This window comes from Hetaerina americana, unplaced genomic scaffold (assembly GCF_022747635.1).
Source record: "Hetaerina americana unplaced genomic scaffold, ioHetAmer1.1.p SCAF_8, whole genome shotgun sequence".
Taxonomy (NCBI): Eukaryota; Metazoa; Arthropoda; class Insecta; order Odonata; family Calopterygidae; genus Hetaerina; species Hetaerina americana.
The window spans coordinates 11,385,369-11,402,824 of NW_027287427.1; the positions used below are offsets into that span (position 1 = coordinate 11,385,369).

General features: G+C 39.8%; 1 protein-coding gene across 2 annotated transcripts in view; it reads right to left on the bottom strand.

Annotated features, from left to right (window-relative positions):
- The window catches only part of Tsp5D (Tetraspanin 5D), a 139,729-nt gene that overhangs the window by 58,941 nt on the left and 63,332 nt on the right, over window positions 1-17,456 (bottom strand). The window contains exon 1 of one of the 2 annotated variants that reach the window (XM_071596526.1): window positions 2,672-2,743. The exons of the other annotated variant lie outside the window; for it this stretch is intronic. The gene's annotated coding sequence lies outside the window, so the exon portion shown is untranslated. Of the gene's footprint in view, window positions 1-2,671; window positions 2,744-17,456 lie in introns of those variants that run through there. 2 annotated transcript variants of the gene reach the window in all.

Sequence of the window (17,456 nt, forward strand, 5' to 3'; positions counted from 1 at the left end):
TATCCTCCTGCTTCATATCTTCACCCCATATCAAAGTTTTTACGAGTCTTTTCTTAACATCCTTACTCAACGTCCGCGTCATTAAGTCCCTCCTTCTTGTGAAAGCCTCTTTGCCTAGCGCAATTCTTCTCCTTACGTCCCTACTACTTTGACCGTGTTGGTCCAAAACACAACCGAGATACGTAAACTGTTCTACCTGCTCTATTTTTTGCCTTCCTATTTTAATGTTTATATTGGCCTTTTTCTTTCTAGAAAATCGCATAACCTTTGTTTTATTAATATGGTTATCAAGATAATTTCCTATAATTATACAACTGTTCACAATTATTTACCAAGAGCGAAGTTAAGTCTTCGAGCGATATGCATTCCCACCATTCTAAATGGCGATATTTTCCGCATTTGATACTCGAGGCTGGAGACAGCATAATTAATAAATAATAGACAATATTTTATCTCAAGCAAAATGAAATTCATCATTCAAATTTGTAGCTAATTTAATTCTTAAAGTGAATCGTCTTTAAACTATTGATACAGATGACACTAACTTATTGCATTATTCGCAAACAACGTGGCAAAACATGAAACTTTTGTTGGACCATGCAGAGTCAACAATGCCAACAAACGTAGATTTCCAAATAAACAATATGGCGTGTTTCAGGATCGGCATAAAAATAATCGATGCCTTGTGTAGACTTGAGCAATGTCTGTTTCAAAATCATATCATGTTAATAATTATTATTTAATAGACAACGCAACATCTTTTTCCAATGTGAATGATTCATACATTTTATGACGAAATAGTTCTGCCACGGAAAATCATAAAAAAAACGTGCAATACCATAGAGTGTATATTTGATTGGAAGAAAATATAAAGGAATAATTTTTAGCGTTATTTCCGCAATCACAATGAAAACAAAATAACTACGTCACTTCCTTTAAGTTAGTCATCCGGCGTCCGAGAAAGCGAGAAACTGAACAATTTGAAAAAGTTATTAAAACCCGAGAGAATACTTTTGGAAACCGAATTCATACCATAAAGTTTTATTGCTTATGATGTTTTTCTTCATTATATTATTAGACGAACAAAATAAATATATTAAATACAAATGTATTTTAGAGTCCCAGCAGGTGACCCATTTGAGGTCTACTGATCAGTCGTCAATCAGCAATCAGACTCTTTAACACATTTGAATAATGGCTTCTTCCTATTTAGACGTTCAATTACAAAATTACTACACCTATTCTCGTATTAATACCGTGTTAATGCTATGATAATATTATTCAGCGCACCCAAAGAGGCTCTGCAGAGCCAACGGGTTTCCAAATCCACCCACAAGCCTTCGATTACACGGGAAGCCAAATTTGGGGGTGGCTATCAAATGAGACCTGTGGATTCGAACAGCCGGACTGACAATCAAAGAACTTTTGAATGATGGCTATCATATGTTATTAGATACTTTTTCTTCTTTTATTCCGTCCTGGCAATCGATTTTAATGCAAAAAAGTGCTAGATCTAATAAAACAAGTCAAGACCAGTTACCTCAATGTAACGCATACTTAAAAAAAGCATGATTACAATTTTCGTTTATTAAAAAAGACATTTTGTATAAGAATCAAACTTCAGTTTTTCGAGGATCTCATATTTTTCTTGAAAAATGAATCAGGTAAAAATGGAAAGGCTAAGGGGGATAATTTATCAGTTGGATTCATGCATACTTTCTCGACTAATGTGTACGCATATCTTTGGGGTACACTGTCCGTTTGTACGAGGCGTTTGAATCAGTAATTAAGACATTTAATTCAGGTTTCCATTCCATCTCCACAATTCCCCGACCTCATCAGTATACTTCAACGCAGAATTAATAATAACAACTCATTCGTTTATTAAGTATACAAGTATGTTATACAATGCAAAAGAAAATCTCTTTTCAAACAACGATGACCCAAATAATGAATTGCTGCAAGACAAATCGAAAAGAGAAGCAATTACTTCATATCCTCATTCATCTACAAGTACTCTTATATATTGAGTCGATCAAGGTATTTTCAATTTCAAAAATTCACCGCTGGCACATAGTGAAGTTCGGTTTACTCCGGTGCCTCCATTGCAAACACACTTCGGCTGGGTAAAAAAATGCAGAAAAAAAGGCGGTGGATCATTTTAAGTTATAAATGCAAGGACCTCATAAAATCCTAGGTAAAATGGTGGGTGGGCAAAACTCTTAAAATATGTCCTTTTCCGTACCCATTAAAGATTTCAACAACTTTTGAGAGAACCCAAAATAAGATCAAAACACGTCATGAAAAGAAAATTAAGACCCCAAAACAAGAAAGGCACATAATTAATTAAATGACAATGAACACGGACACGCCACAAACAAAGAAATGATGAAATTATTACCTAAACAAAGCTTTAATAAATTTCCACGAATGATTTTATTCAACGTTTGAAACCTGTTAGTTTACCATATTATTCACACAAATCCATTGTTATGGCAACGTCAGACAATGGCTGTTAGTATGATTGACCAGTCGCATCACATAACTTGGTCACAATTATTCTGCATAGAGTGAGCATGGGTAAGACGGATGTCAATTCAATGAGTCCTTCTTAAGGGGAGAGCAGTGAATGACATTTTCAATGGTCACTCTTCATTCGACGAGAGTTTACCTTCCTTCCGTATCCCAGTGATGAGGTGAGGAAGGGCCTTTTAAGTGCATAATTCATCTGATCAGAAGCCTCCAAACTAGTCGCCAACTCTTTCACACTTTGGGCTCCATAAACTGCCAATCCACTGAAGATCAACTTACCTATAAAGAAGAAAAAAAAGAATTAATTTGTTTGCAACCAAACAATACTAATTCGAAATAGGCGAATGGAACCAACCAACAAGTTCATTACTTCACATTTTATCTGCTTAAATGTAATTTTAGCAGCATTATATTCACCGAAACTAATCCTATTTAACTTTCGTGTACACATTTAGACGGTGTTTTCTTTGATTAACTTTCTGCCGTCAAAATGCGATTGCCACCCGAATAGATTTTTTTAAGTGGTCAACAACCCGGACAACTCACATTTTGAAATGTCGAATGGGAGATCATGAGGAAAAATTAAAGCTACTCCATTACCAATCTCCACCGAAATACGATTTGAGTCCGAAAAGTATCCGACCTGCGTTTTATTATTTTTTTTATTGAGTCTATTGTGCCCGACGAATTTCTTCCAAGAGGTGAGCCGATCATCAAAGAATATTACTTTGCAGTTTTGAAAAGATTGCGTGATGCCATGAGAAGAAAACGACCGCGTCTCTGGTCAAGCGGTGACTGGCTTCTTCAACACGATAACGCGCCAGCGCATTCATCGAACCTTAAGCAGCAATTTTTGGCAAAACACAAGATTATAGAGAGCTTCGACAGCCTCCGTACAGTCCTTACATGGCTCTCTTGGATGAAAAAGCACTCAAAGGAAAGCGGTTCGACCACATCGAGACGAATCAGAGTAATGCGACGCGCGAGCTGAAGGCCATTCCAACATCTGCGTTCGCGGACTGCTTTAAGATGCGGAAACATCACTGGTAGCGTGTGGTTCAATCGAATGGGGAGTACTTCGAAGGATGCCACGGCCCGGATGATGCAGATTAGCATCAATGCGAAGATATGAACGCATGTCGGATAGTTTCCGGACACACACCGTATACGTAGTTCATCGAAACAATGAAACAGTTTGTGAAAGACACACAATTAACATTGGCATTTAGATAACAATCCTCCTCCGTTTATCTACAAAATTTGAAGAAGTACCAGAGGAAAAAATCAATCAAGACCATTTAATTTAAGATGATGAAATAGAAAAAAATAGTCTGAAATCACTCAAATTTCTTAAACACTCTGCTCTTTTACGCAATAATCATAGTATAATCGAAATTATAGCACAATGATAGATCACTGTACGTATTTATAAGATGTAACTACCCTGGAGATATCTCATCCTCATCCACATAAATTTCGAACAACCAGATTCTAAGTTCTCACGCAGGAACCGGGAAAGATTTTTGATGCAACAAGAACACCTGCCTTACAAGAAATGACAGGAAATATCAAAACCCAATTTGGAATATATATATATATATATATATATATATATATATATATATATATATATATATATATATATATATATATATATATATACTCATTTATATAGAAACAGATATAAGGAAAAGGGATAGGAACACACATAAAGGACGAACACAATAGAGGTGGGGAAGGCGGAATCGAACGGATCACAAGAGTAAAAATATTTCCTTGATCGGAACTCGAACACCAGATCTTTCCACTTGCCGGGCGGATGCTCTTAACCATTTGAGCTATCGAGGAAACGTAATTTACCCTGAGATCCGTGGGTCTAATAAAGAGCTATATGTTTATATGCTAAAATATTCGGCAAAGTAAGACCGCAGCGACTCATGTGGCAGTAGATAAAACAACACTGAAGATTAATAAACTTTCTCAGGGCCATTCCGCGAGTGGCAAGGGATATCCCCTATAGCTGCCATTCCGACTCCCGCTTTCGATTTGACATTTGTTTACATTCACTCCAGGAAGGAATAATATATATTCTCCAAGATAGGAAAAAGCCGGTTTTCGGTCTGGGAAACCTACCAATGTCAAGGGCGCATCGGAGAAGCGAAAAAAATAATATATAAATGACCGAGTTTTCTAAAACGTCCCGAGTAAAACAATGGCCGCGCGAGCGAGATGAACGCTCAGGGGAGGAATAAATGAAGTCGACCTATTGAAGTCGAAGGCTATATCAATCACAGTTGACCCATTCATTGAAAGCATCGTTCATTAGGGGGTTATCGGGAGGGGGGTAGAAAAGACCTTCCGCCGCACCTTCCATTGCACAACCGCCTCTATTCCTTCCGAACGTCCCCCTCTCCGCATTCGCAGACCGTGGGGGGGGGCAATGGGGGGTGGGGGCTGAAGGGAGAGCGTGAGAAGCCGAAGCCGGGACGTCCTCCCACACACGAAGCGGAACAATTATGCGCATCTTGGGCGCATAATGGCTCACCTCCTCCTTTTATCCAATGAAGAAATTTCAAGAAAGGGCACGAGGAAGTAGGTTTGTGAACCTAGAGAATGCAGGAAAAAATTGAAAGGATAAGAATTGAATGATATTGAAAGCCGTGATGCAAGGTAAAATTCTAAATAGGAAACACAGACATTTAATGCGGCATGAGAGGAGCTGAAGAATGATCCAATGAAAGATTGTTAAGAGCTGAATAATGGAATATTTTGTTCTTCCGGTGTCCTTAAAGAGGATGATCATTTCTCATCCGGTTTCACACAGGAACCGAAAAACAAGAGATTTGCACACTATCCATGGTCGAACCTGCAGCCTTCCGGATTAGCAGGTCCTGTTAGACTAACTCTTCCGGCCAAATTGTAGGAAAAAATAAGTTTACAATTTCTAAAGCGTTAAAAAAACCATTCATATTCATAGCATGGTGTTCTGTACAAATTTATTTCCGTATAAGGAAGATGCATGCACGGTAATAAAAGCTGTTGATTATGTACGGATACATGCAACAGCATAGAGCAACAAGCCTACATGGTTGAAGTATCGTACTGCTTATCGAGTCCGTCAAAAACCTATCCTATAGCAGAAAAACTACAGTTAACCACCCGAAAGTTGGTTTGATGGGAGAGGCTTGAGCTCATCTCGTCCTCAGATTTACGATGCTTGATAATTACGCACCACAAGAGGATGGAATTTAAAGAATTGATAATTCCTGAAATGAATGAAACCTCCTTTTCCCACCCAGATCGACTTTCTTGACCGCGGGACGACTTGTTTCCTTTCCATATGCTGCGTGCTTTGTGTCGCAGGGATGGTGCGTGCTACCCGCAAAATCACAATGCTTGGTCACAATTTACACATGCCCAGGGTTACCCATATTTGAACCTGCACCCGAACGTTCAACCTACCCTTAAGGGGTGACCATATGGCAAATTTGGTTTGGGTTCAGTATGGATGGATTTTGAGATGTTTATTTAAATATTTTGGCATAATCTCACTGTTAAATATTTACAAAAAACCGAGCAATCATAATCGAAAAATTTTATTTTTTTGTGCTCGCTCAAATTAAAACTTACGACAATACTGATGTTTATTTTCAATTTCGAGTCTCGGTATATGGCTCAAAATCTCTGAGGGAATACTAAATGTTACGCCGTTAGCTTGCTGTCCCATTACTATTGAACTATTGGGTACGTATCTAACAACACTACTCGAAATGAGGACAACATTTTGATATTTAGTCATTCTATAAGGTACGTAGAAAATAATTTTACGTCAGAAATGCTCAGATAGTGTATTTTTCGAACGTCATTTAATTTTTTAAGTTTTTTTAATTTAAACGGCTATTAAACGGATGGCCCCCATAACCGCACATTAGGAGTGCAAGTACAATTACATGTTGCAATAGCAATTACACAATCGCAATCACAACTAATTGATGCAATGCACTTAATTATAATGATGCAGTCAGTTCTCCCCAGTTCCCCTACCACTTCGTCTCGACCTCTCCCAACTGGCAAGAGGCCGCGGGTGACCTCATGGGCATTCCTTTCCGCATTACGATTAATGCCATCCGCGGGGATGTCATCGATTTTTCCAGTTAGATGGAATCAACTCCAGGAGGTCACGCGTACCATTCGAGCGGTGATGCCGCAGCCAGCAATCGGGAGGAGAGGAGCGAGCGACGGCGTGACGCCTGGATCGAGTTCCTTCCTCCTCCGGGGGAGAGAACGAAGGAAGCTTCGTCCCAATTCCACCTGGAGGAAAGATGGGCGCCTCCCGCGAAAACACTCAAGGGACCCAACTCGTATTTTTAATGGATAGAATGGACATTAAAAAGGAGTTTCAGCATTCAGAAAAAATCATTATTTCAGAATTTTACCACTCCCTTCTAAGTTGGAACATTAAAAGCTGTATAAATCCTGGTGTCGTATAATCACTTAAAGAGAAATTTGGAACGAGACCTCTAAATTAGAGATAGAATGAGATAATAATTTTACCGTAAGAAAAACTGGAAATATAAAAAAATCAAAACCAACACACAAAAAAACTATTTAGATTTGTTTTGATGTGCGAATTTCCCAGACGTGAAAGACTTATTCCCAAAAATATGCGCTCCCAAACTTGTGGGTGGCAGGAGCTCTCAATGGTCCAGATCACTGTGATGGAATTCTTATGAATTATTCAAGAGAGATTTGAACGCCAACAGGGTGAAGTGTTTCCAGTTTTTCCTCGAGAGTAACCCCATTTTTATAAAGATAAAACTCTCGCATTAAGAAGATTGCTACAGTTCAGTGCATGGCGCCTAATTAAGGCCAACGAAATCATTGAATTATTATTAAGGATCTTTGGAATATAAATTGTTATATTCCACAGGATCATAACAATGAAACTATTGTCGATAATGATATGAAATAAAATTCAATCGATAAATTTCGAGAGTTCTTTTTACTCGCCCACGGTTTCGGCGGAGAGTGTCAACAACCAAGGTGATGAATGACACTCGGTTCCAGAAACCATGATAGGTTAAATGAAAGAAGCGTGGCAATTCGCCTGGTTAATTTTATTTTACAAAATGGATGCAAAAATTTCATATGACGCCATAATTCATAACTTCAGTAATTTGGCTCAGCCGGCAGTTATCTGATAAGTTTCATTCAGCGCACGGCAATAGCAAAATTAAATTAGAAAAAGGTTAAATGCAGAAATTCCACAGATTTAATTGGAATTCCGTGACCAAAGTTAGTCACGCACCACGCACTTGAATCTCCCGACCCCGGTCTTGTCTAAGCGCCATTTGCCAGGAACAAACAATAGTTGCTGGGAAATCAACGTAGTAGATCCAATTGCGGTTGGAAAATAGACGCTTTGAATAGACGGAAGTGTAAGGTCATTTGAAAAATTATCCAATTTTGGTATTCTTTCGCCCCCAAGAAATAATATCAAAACAAAATAAAAAGATTTCCTACACAGAGTTGAAAAAGTAACGCGAGTTTATTAAGTATTCCGGGGCTAAATGTCGCCCGAATTGTCTTTTAACTCCTCTAAAGGTTATTGAAGTTTTAATTCCAAATTAAAATCAGATTTTACTGGTTGAACATTGCTATTCAAACTGGAAATTTAATTTTCCAGAAAACAATGAGAGGTGTGATGCGATGCGTCATTTAGACACAATCACAAGTACAGCGGTGGGACATAAACTTAGAGTAAGTACCAAATTCCATAGGGCTTAAGATATTTTATCATTAACGTACACAATTATGAACACAGTCATGCATATTTACGTGAATAGGTAATTATGGGTACGTTGGACTCATGTACGAAGGTTGTTTATAACGCACATATTATCTTAAGGACCTCGATGGATAATTAAGGTATTAACGAATCTTTCAAATTACGCGCTGTAAAACCCAAGGTAGCGCGTCTCTAACGCATGACGTTGGTCATGGGATTGACGACTGAAAAATGCACTGCAGGGGAAGAAAGATCACGCCAGTGGTAACGATATCAAATAGATAGTATAAAAAAATCACATAATTATCAGCGAAATTTTTAAATAACCGTGATCGCGTCCCAACTTTATTTCAAGAGCCTTAGCTTGCTGAAAATATTACCACACCCATTCTTCGTTTTAAGGTTTGCAACGACGTAAAGTTAGCTATGTTTCGTAAGAATGAAAGCATAGGTACTTCACGCTGACCAGCATTTCTACATTCGCTCTTCTTTGGTCACCATCTCTTGAGATTACGTATGCAGTTTAAAAGAAAAATGGAGAAAATTCCATAATCGCTTCATTAAACTAGCAGGTAACGTCCGCCCTGATGAAACCCTGAGAATCAATCCAATTCGGTAACGGTATACTATTATGAATCCGGCGTTGAGTCAGAATAAAGTTACTGCAAAGAGGGAGAGGCTTCGGCAAATCTATCCCTTCGGTAAATAAGTAGAAAAATTCGCAAATGAATGAGCATTTTAAACTGCCGAAAACCGGGAGAGGGTTTGGAGTAAATAAATTTTTTTTCTCACCTCTTTGGAGTGTAAATAAATAGATAAACAATCTCAATGCACAAAGGTGAGGAATTTAACGGATTACACAGCGAAAACCTTTCCGAGAGCACGCAGTTCCATTACCGAAGTGCTAATAATCTTCATTCAAATTTCCTCCGAAGCTGACTAAGCCATAAGTCATTTTCCTTAGAGTAATTAGTATAACAATAGTCGATTATGTGTTCCAAGGTAGGAAGGTTCTCATGATCTCACTTGCACAAAGCTTAAATCAAAGGCATTGACTGGCTCTTGTGTCATATCATTGATTCTTGTGAACTTAAATATGTAACATGGAGCCTAGAATCAGCTGATTCACATGGTCAGTTATGACGACAATTAATACGAAATGGAATGTACAAATATTTCAGAAAACAGCGAGTTTTTTATCTTATAAGCGTGCGGATTAAACCTATGTGACCGCTCTGAAAACTTTCCACTGACGTGAACGATACCGCAAGATCATTTTCACGTGGCAATCAGTAAAACATACATTTGACTTAGTGCAGATTCCAATGATGGGAATATGTTATATTCATCTCAAAACTTACAATCCAAAACCATAAGGTGGAAATTTTATACAACGCGGATACTAAATGTAAAAGATGATCATTGAAGGGATATTTGCTCATCAAATATTGATAGACGGAATAGTGAGTAATTTCAGATAAAATTAATCATTATGAAGGCAAAGTCACATTAATGAAATTGATTAATTAATTATAATTAATTAATTAAAAAGGCAAAGTCACATACTTATTAAAGTCGATAAACTCAATATTTTGCAATCATGACGCATCAAATTAAAATATTGATGAGTACACCATGGCCTGTTTACTTACTGCACACAAACTACGACTCAACAGGCCCCAGATCCCAAACTCTTCATGAAAAGGCAACGGAATTGATTATGAATGGCTAATATTAAGGATAATTGGGGAATGTGGCGGGACATTTTCGACGCTTCCATTACCTATGACCCCTCAGACAAGACTGGGAGGGGGATCCTGGCTCTAATCGGGTGCACAGCGAATCGACCGTGGATCTGTCACAATAGCGTACCTACCGACGCAGAAATAGACTCAACACTCCCATGCATCCTGACCCGATATTTTCTCGGGAGTTAACGGTTCGCTGCGAAGAGCGGAGGCGACATTTGCGAACCGTGGAGTTGAGCAAGCTCCCCTCCATTGTGAACGCCCCGCGAATTGACTTTGATACAGACAAGCCGCCAAGTTGAAGGTCTGCGGGAGTTCCTGCCATGTCTCTACAGTGTTCCTGCTACCTACGTTGGCCAACGAACCACAAAAACCTGAGGTCAAAGAGCCGACGATAACCCGCACCATCAATCACGACGACAAGTGGGAAAAGTTTTATTTCATTGAAAAATGCGTCATCTCTCTTGCCCAACCGGTGGGCGTGAAATATGTATCCGATTAGAAGCGTCACTCGACGATCGTGCCTTATTAATTGGTCACATTTTGTTCCCATTGCAATCATGTATGTTTACAACTGTTACCGATACCGCAAGTTGTATATACTTCCGACGGTTGTATACGAAGGCAGGGAGAAAACTAATGCTCACATACTTGTAGATCACAAACAACATGACCTTCAGAGGCAATCCTGGTGGAATGTGGAAGTAACATTACCCCTCAACAGGTATGCGCAGGTTTGAGGAGGTTACATTCATCTAGTGTATTTCGAGATGTGGAAGTATGTAGACGTGTTCTAGTGCAATGTCAACGCGAGTTTAACAGCGTGCTTTTACCGAATTTTTAACTGCTGAAAAACACTGGATGAATGTAACGACCTATACCTACGCATGCGTTTTGAGGGGGATGTTACTTCCACATGCCACCATGAGTGCTTCTAAAGGTCATTTTGTTTGTGGTCTGTGAGCATTAGCTTTCAGCCTACCCTCGTATAAATCCGAGCAGTGTAAAAAGTAAATTTGCCTGAGAATGCAATAATTAATACCATAAATTAAGGCTATTTATAAATCAACACAGACGTAAACATCAATGATTAGCGAATAAAAGCAGCACTTCGATTTGCGCTCATTCCATATGGAAATAGAAAGATAAAACAAAACCAACTAACCGTAAAACGGTTTCCACAAAACTGAACAACTTTCGTAGTCTAGCGGACTATGCAGGATGACCACCAGCCTCATTAAACCGAATGTGTGATCCTACCGTGGAAATCTACACGAAGTAACAATGAGTTTTCACCAATTTCATGGCATAAGGGCCACAACATGCTAATTCTAAAATACGTAAGATTCCGAAACAATTGATACACTTTCTTTTGGATTTTTCCATACAAAGCATGCGAGAGATAAGGTTATAAACTTTCCCAAATTATGTTAATTAAACGGAACCGTGAAGAATGAGTTTCCGCTTGTTGGCTCTTGTTCAAGAACGAACTAAATCCTGCGCCTTGCAACAAGATGACCGCGCGAGGATCAACGGTCCAGGAATGTGATTCAACGGTATGACGAGGATATCTGCACGAAATATTTCACTTCCTCACGCCCATCTAAATAATTACACACACCTTGAGACCGTCAATACATTAAATAAATAAACTACATTTAAGTTCCTCAGCAATGTCTTCTCGGCAAACTCTAACTAACTTAAGACATCTCAGTAGTTTACTAATCAAAGGAGGCAGAAATTTGAGAGAATGGATGAGTGTTACTCACCAGACTAGATATTTAATACAAGTCAATAGTTTGCAATTAAAAGGTTATAAAGGCGAAGGAAGTAATCGAGGATAGGGAAATATGTAAGATATAAGTAGAAGTGAGTTTACTGAAACATCATAAAAAGCACGATTTTCTCGATGGAGTTCTCACCCGAGAGTGCGTAACGTGAAGGGCATGTATGACCGCACCAATTTAAAACTATAATGAAAACGGTGCTGCGTTATATATCCGATAAACGTATTCTATTCGTGTATTATCTACATTAGCTCTCCACGAATTTCAACGAAATATTTGACTAGAGGGAAACCTTTCGTTGATACCCACGCGAGAGGTAGTTAGGCTTTTCGGTTGGGTAAACAGTCCTTGACAACTGAAACATACACAATGGATTCATTCTACGATGAGTGATATTCAAAGCTTTCAAGGATTTCTTTTTCGGAGAATTGGTGCATTCATCAAAGTATAATATGATTTCAGTTCCATTATTCCTTTGCTCAATACCCTGAGCGTAGCCATTAAAGCCTTAAACGGAACAATGCGAGGCAGAGTTACTTATGTTTTTTGTTCCGTATCACTTTCTAGGAGTTTAAATCCTTAGAAATTAAGGCAAAATGTACCACAGAATGCCGTGGTATGGGTTTATTGAGAGGCAATTCGGTCCACGTCAGTGTGTTATGTAAGGACGGGACTTAGTACAACTTGAACTTATTTGCGTACCGTTCATCCAATGAGAAGTTGAACAGAGAATCACCCCATTGCGCGCTTTTGGTCGAGAATAGTAACACTAATGCCATTCTTATCCATACCACACCTACGCTTTTTTTAGTGCTCCTTGCTCTCGTCACATCTATTCGTGCTAATTTACGCCCCACCATCATTGTCGACTCAAGGGTTGAGTTACCGTATCGGTCAGGTATGGTTAAGGCGTCACTGAACGATGGCGCAAGGCAATTACTTCAAATCCGCTTCCGTCGAAGGCATTCGTTTCATAAAATTAATACGTATACAACACGGAGAAATGGAATGCGACTATTCAGTAAATGAGTGATTAAAAAAAAAATATTTTTGACGCACTTGTAGAAATTACATATGAAATTATGAAGGAATATCTTCCCCACCAGCATGCGTACTAAAGACAACCAAAATAACTTTCTGGATCGGCACTGTTCAAAGCTAAAGATTTTTCGGTTTGCTGGCACTGTCCCCGGCCACAACTTTAAGAAACCAAGGTGATGCCACCAACGGAAAATGTTCTCCAATTTGTTCCCCAGTTGATTATCCAAATGACCTTAACATTGAGTGCATCCTACAATCACCCGCGAAGAGAAAATGCTTTATAAATATACACTGTGGCGCTTAAAGCAGCAATTATTCACTTTGCAACAGTTGAAGAACGCTGTTACTCAAAAGACAGAGGATAGGGACAATCTTTCCTCTAGGAGCAGGCATGAAACAAAATTCAAAATATCAATGGCATGACAAAGCATGAAACACGTTGCAGATCAAATTTTGCCTTCAAAGACAATTTTAAATTCATGCACGCCAAGTTAAGCAGGCACGGATAAAGAGAGGCATGAACTTTTTAACAGTTCTCTTTCATATAATTAATGTCTGAACTAGGACGTTTAAAATATAACTGATATCAAGACGGCGAAGACATTTTCAGATGCATTCCGATATTTGCTCGGTTGTCATAAGGTTAGAGGTTCAAGTTCAGTTCTCCGTCCGTCGGATGGGACGTTAATCGGTGAACATTTTGGGGTCTAATCGTGCAAGAGAATTCTGATTACGCTGGTATGCTCTTCTAAACTCTAACCCTAATATCGCAAAATAATCGTTGTATTACTACAGCGTAGGGATACTCTAATTAGTCGATAATCTCCAAGAAGGACGAGCTGAATTTTATCAACCATCTACATAGTGTGTTTCCTTGAGCTGCGACCGAAGCATCACACCAGAGGGATGTCAGTGGTGAGAGGGAGCATTTCACGTACCGACACCCTCAATGAGAAGCGAAACGATTACTCAACTTTCTTCCGATTCACGCAACGCTTCTTGACGTCATCTCCCCCTCACTTTCCATAGAAAAACCCGACTCATGACATCGCAATTCTGGCAACGCTGGGCCGATCCATGCCGAAAGAAATGCCTTACCTAATCGAAAGGCTTAAGGGGCCTGAAGGGTTGTTCTGTAATCGGAGGGGATACACGTAGGGCTTGTCCAAAAGTGAAGTTATGACGCACTGCGATTCTGAGTGCCGAGGGTCGTATCCGAAGGCCCGACCTTTGCACCCAAATTCAGTTTCTTGGGTACGTATGTGAGTACTATTTTGACACAGCTCATGAAAATTACTTCCGTCGCCACCGTCAATGGAATTGAGTGGCAGTTGTTGAAATTACCAAAACACAAGACGATCTGACAGCACGGAAGTATCAGGAAGAAAATCAGTAGTTCAAAATATCATTAAGGGTAAAATAAATAAAAATAGGGAGGATAGACTAACACATCTATTGGCAATGTTAAGAGTACAAACATTAACGTTCAATTGCAAACTTTCAAGACGTTTCGATTTGTTTTGTTGTTGCAATAAGACTAATTATACCATCTCGCCGGCGTTTGCAGTCTTCATTTTTCATTCATTTCATATTTTTTTCATGCTAATCAGTAAAAAAAAGAGCGGCCAAGGAGAACGATCGTCAGCACAAAAATTTCGCCCGGCGGTTGTTTTCGGGGCCTCGAGCTAAAATAATAGCAGAGAAGCAGTGGCGACAGCTGCAGGAACTCTCTTGTCTTACGAGACAAACGCCGCGTAAATATATGGGCCAGTCGAATATGATGAGGAATCGTTGCTATTTTCCTCTCAAGTTATCCGTTTGAAGTGACGCGTGAATTGCGCTAAGACTTTTTCCCTTAACTTTATTTCGGGGAAAGTCAATGTGGATATCGTCAAAGTGTCTACGTATTTATTTCGAGATTAAATCCACGCGTAATACTTCTCATCCTTAAATTTATTAGAATACTGAAGCGTATTGGCTAATTTAAGGCTGGCAGATTTCCTATTTACATACTAGATAATTTACATACTTGAGAAGACTAAATTAATTTGAAGGCGTAGCTGCACGGGAAAGCTAGGTAATATTGATATGTTGATTGATTGACGGAGTTCATTTAAATGAGCTCCTTGACACTTAAAATCACTCGACAACGTGTCTGTGCTGAGACTTGGTGATAGTTTTCTTTTCAGCTTCGCCTCCAACACTTGTGCACAGGCATGAAGAGGCGGCTTTATATCCTCGAAAATACTTCATAAAAAATGTTCATCCACCTCAAAAGGATTCTGAGTTTCCCCAAAAGTTATCCTCTTTAAAAACCAGCCTCTCGCTAGCATAAATACGAAGAGTAGGGGACCGTGTTCCCGTAAGATATCGTTCCACGTATTTTTCTCCGAAAGCAAAAATTTAAAACACCCTCCTTGCAGGCCGGCCATGCGTTTTACGGCCTCCACACTAAACTCAAGCTCCAAAGTTAAGGCGCGCCATCAATGCGAACTCATCGGAGGCCTTGTAATCGTCCCGAAGACAAATTTAAGGTCGGTCATAACCCCCATGACCCGGCCACACGGGTTTCTGTAAGCCCTGCTGGACCCCCTTACGAAGTGACCCATTGTTCCCATTGGTTAGCTATGTGTACATTTTTTCCCAGTAGCATCCAGAAGCTTGCATGGAGATAATCTATAAGCCTTGAAAACCCCATCAGTCGAAACGGGACACAGACAGCAAGCATCTTTGTGGCCTCGCGTATGAGACTGCGCTGACGCCTCAAGAACAGAACCTACGACCACAGAAACCAGGTGGTGTGAACAAGGTTTATGTTTTTATATCAATTTAACCGTTGGGTCGAAGGAATTCTTCCCTCCTGCTCCCACATCCGAAATGTTTTATGGTCTGGGACGAAGAGCACAATGCAAAGCAAGCGGGCGTCCTTCTACCCCTCCCCCATACCATCTCAGACACAACAACCACGTTCGCGACAAGAAATGACTATCTGCGGGCGCCTATTGAAGACGGGAAAAGGATAGAAATTGGAGATGTTTACGCGCAGATAGACCACAAAAGAGGCGGTTAGGGATGGAGGAGGTGAGGAGGAGAATGGATCTTACGCGATGGATGTGAGAGGGCTACACGCTATAGAAAGAAAGCTTCACGCCAGGGGAAGGAGGTCAGTTTGGCGGCCGGATAACGGTAATAGCGGCTTCTGCTTCGGGACGGGAAATACGGAATGAGTAGAATGGGCGGGAATTAAGGCAAGAGTGCCATTTAACCGCATCGGGCACCGTCAGGGGCCAATAGAGACGATGGAGGAACCATTGGATGGGGTGGGGGAAGGGGAATGGGACCGCGTGTGGAGGCGCTAGCATTATTAAGGTGTAGGCGGGGGTGTGGGAACGTTTGACCCAAGGGGGAAGGGAGGGGGAGACGACGACACGAGATTGAGAGCTTAATGACGGGTAGGGCAAACGCCGAGGACTGGGCGGCAGGGAGAGTCGGGCATCGGCCGGGAGAGTGTTCGGTTCTCCCGGATACACGCGAGGGTTTGGCAACAGGACTGATTCTATCCTTGGAAAGAAAACACGGAGCTGCGAGACTTAAAGGGCCGTTAGGAAATCGGGGTAATAGGTGCGCAAATCCCCACGAGATTCCAAAACCCTCCCCCGGTGTTCGTTGCGCATTGGAGGCCTTATGCAATACAAACTATTTCCGGGTGAAATTGTTTGAAAATGACATGAAGATCTAAGATTGGCTGGAAAAGAATACAATTTTGGATCGATCAAGGGCGGATTTCATTCGATGCCCGAGTAATTCGTGAATGTTAACTTTTAACTCCTAGATGGAATTTTTCCCTGTTAGCTAATTTAAAAAAATTTGAATTATCTCAAAATGCATACTGGTTTTTTTACGTTAGAATTTTTCAAAAGGAACGACATATGAACCCAGTCACTCGCACCCTTAAATACACACGTATTAGATGCAGTCCTAATACAAAAATTGGCAACTCATAATAAATGGATATATGATATCTTATTTTTAACGGCTATGTACATCCAATACCTATCTTAACTGGTAGAATGCCAACTATAATTATAATATTACACGGAAAATGTTGATTAATATGTTTACTTGAAAAATTTTCGATTTTGTGGTTGTACATTGACATCTGTCTTTTCTTTTCAGTTATGCTTTTTTCTTTTTTCTTAAGTTTATCATACGTGTAATACGAGGGTCATCCGGAAAGTAGTACCCGTTCGTGAAATAAAGACACAAAAGTAAATATTAACAAACATAAAAAATTTTATTTGAAAGAGGATACTTTAAACTACTTCTCAACATAATCTCCAAGCAAATTAAGGCATTTGTCATAACGTGTGACAAGTTTCTGTATTCCTGCTGCATAGTCCTTCGCCGCCAGCTCATTGAGATACGCGAGGGACCCATCTTGCACAAATTTTTGCATAATGCAGATGGTGTTTAACAATTTCATGAACAATTGTTCGAGAAACATTGGGAAAATGCTCACAGATGTCATCAATTGTGACGCGCCGATCGTTCCTCACGAAT